Source organism: Lygodium microphyllum, chromosome 5 (genome assembly GCF_053477565.2).
Source record: "Lygodium microphyllum isolate KBCC chromosome 5, Lygodium_microphyllum_v1.1.10, whole genome shotgun sequence".
In the NCBI taxonomy this organism is placed as follows: Eukaryota; Viridiplantae; Streptophyta; class Polypodiopsida; order Schizaeales; family Lygodiaceae; genus Lygodium; species Lygodium microphyllum.
The window spans coordinates 68,810,512-68,813,582 of NC_141139.1; positions in this window are offsets into that span (position 1 = coordinate 68,810,512).

The window sequence follows — 3,071 nt, forward strand, 5'->3', positions numbered from 1 at the left end:
CAGACTCTATCGCCGCCCTTCGCTCGCGCAATGGTGGCCTGGTTTGAAATCTCTGATTCTAGTCTTTCTCTCTCCTCCCTCTCTCTCTTCTAAAGGCAAGATCATGTGGGAAGAAGAAGGAAGAAGAAAGAATGATGGAGGCTTGTCCGGCATGGATCGGATTGCTACACGGGCTGAGAATGGTGATTTGGGATGTTGCTGGACATGAAGGGTTGCTGTTTTCCAAATCTACAGCCATGGACACAAAACCCGAAACACGCGTTTAAGCGGTAAACTAAAAAAATTACAAAGAAAATTTAGTGTTTTATGCTTTTGATTGATGGAATGCCGTTCATATGGACTAAGATTTGATTATGTTGCTGATTCTTCTGAGTTCTTACTGTTTATAACCAGAAATTATGAAAAACATGGATTTCATGGCTCGAAATAATGTCAAGAAACCCGAAAATGCATGAAAAATGGGAAAAAACAAGGGTTTTGGGCGTATAAATGGGGAAAACCGTCGATACACATCAACTAATCTTTCAATTTTGTTGCAAATGAACTAAGGGCCTCAGTCCACAAACTGGTTTTCATTTTCAGCAATTTAAAAAATACAAGAAACTGAAGAAAATGGGGAAAAATGATAAAAACACCATGAAAAATAAGGGAAAAATACATTTGGGGCTACGAAAAATATAGAAAAATAGGATTTATGTTTGTTGATGTATAGCAAGGCTGGGGCATGAAGTTATGCTTCAGTTCAGCCTTGTTTATATGTTGTAGTGTGTGTTTCCTTCCTTTCTCCACATAAAATGACAAGGAAACCCTAAAAGAAATGAATGCAATGATGCACTATCAACGGGGAAGGGTAGAGTTGTGGAAAAAAATGGTTAAATGCCGTTGAGCATGAGGAATAATTTGCTGATTTTATATGCATTGCAACTAGGACGGAATAATAATGATAAAAATTAAAACCTAGTAGCACGAAGATCACTTCGGTGCTAGGTGTTGCAGCGAAGCACAAAGCGGTTAGAAAGAAAAGCATGAAAGAGATGTTTTGCACTTGCACGCTACTGGTTTTTAAAATGTTTGAGCACTAGGCATCCACCTCTTTGCATGATTATTTAGAGGGAATTAAAAGTATCAGAGTTAGCTCCTGGATATGCATAGCAATTGTTTTCAGTAGGCCTGTGACCCACCGTTGAGAGTGTGAGGTTCCTATGCTGTAGGCTAGTCGTGGGATCCTAAAGGGGAAATTAAGTAAGGACAATGGTACATTCCTGGATACGTTTATTTGGTACCTTGAGTGACGTTTGTGCGAAATGTCTAAATGTTGAGCGGCGCATCGAGGGGCCAATCCCCAAGGTGTAGGAGAGTCGCAGAGGGTTGACGGCATTCAGCCGTAGGAGGAACCCCATGTGTATGTGATTCGAGCCTTTTGGCTATGTGAAAGGGACTCCCTCTGAGGAGCAATATTGGGTTAGGATCAGTTGGACTACAACGTATTACAAACGCAATGTTTAGGAAGGCAGAGATTTTGATAGACGCTCCTGGCCGCGAGGCCGAGGGGGTTGTCTTGCGCATAGTGACGAGGTCCGGCTAGTGCATGAGCCAGTGCCGGCCCGTTTTTAGGTCCATCACCAAGTTGGATCCAAAAGCTGAGAAGTGCATCTTTATTGGTTACTCTCTGCAGCAAAAAGGGTATAGATGCTATAACCCTTCTACTCGTAAGTTTACAGTGAGCAGAGATGTTGTTTTTTATGAGATGAGTAGCTGGTATAAACCAGTAAATGTGATTGATGATGTAGATGCACAAAATGGTAATGCTGCACAGAATTCACAGTAGCAGTCACAAAATATTAGTGGACCTGGAGGGTCCTCTAGTAGTGCTTCACATTCTTCGCCATGGACAGGCAGATTGAGATCAGGAGAATCTTCTTAAAGCAATGCAGATAGTGGTATGCAGGTATCACGAAAAGGAAAAGAGAAGGTTTATCAGCCCATGTTTGATGTGAATGCAAGTCACTCTTATGTGGATGGTGAATCCAGTGGCTCAGAACAGAGCATTGATGATGATTTGGGTATTCCTTCTATTGTTACACCTGGAGTAAGGAAGACCAGGGATGTTTTGAGAGCACCTGGGAGTGAACCTACTTTGCGCAGGTCTACGAGAGCTAGGTATCCTGTGGATAGGCTGAAATATGATGGATTTACAGCCATTCACTATGCATATATGGTCAAAGTGATACAGGAACGAGAACCCACATCTTTTGAGCAAGCCATGGGAAAAGAAAAATGGGAGAAAGCCATGGATGAAGAAATGGATGCCTTGGAAGCAAATGCTACATGGGAATTGGTACCTTTGCCTAAAGCTAAAAATGCAATTGGCTGTAAGTGGGTTTATAAGGTGAAGCACAATGCAGATGGTTCTGTGAACAGATACAAGGCAAGATTAGTAGTCAAGGGGTATGCACAAACATATGGCATTGACTATGAAGAAACATTTAGTCCGGTTGCAAGGATGGCAACCGTAAGAGCAGTCATTGCTATGGCTGCATCAAAGGGATGGTCTTTACATCAGATGGATGTAAAGAATGCCTTCTTGCATGGTGATTTGCAAGAAGATGTATATATGGAGCAGCCACCAGGTTATGTGCATGCTGTTCATCCTGAGTTTGTTTGCAGGTTGAAGAAAGCCTTGTATGGCTTGAAGCAAGCACCTAGAGCATGGTCTGACAAGATAGGACAGTATCTTGTCACTATTGGCTTTCAGATTTCCAAGGCAGATTTCTCACTTTATGTGAGGAAAACAGAGAAAGGTATTATGCTACTTGTCATTTATGTTGATGATTTGATTATGACAGGTGACAGTGATGAAGATATCCTTCATGTGAAAATGCTATTGAAGCAGAAGTTTGAGATGAAGGATTTGGGAGTGCTACGTTATTTCTTGGGCATTGAGGTGATTAGATCACCAAGTGGGATACAGCTCTTACAGAGGCAGTATGGATTGGACATGCTGTCCAAATATGGGATGACAGGCTGTAAGCCTATTTCAGTTCCTTTGGAGCAGAATGTGAAGCTGAGCA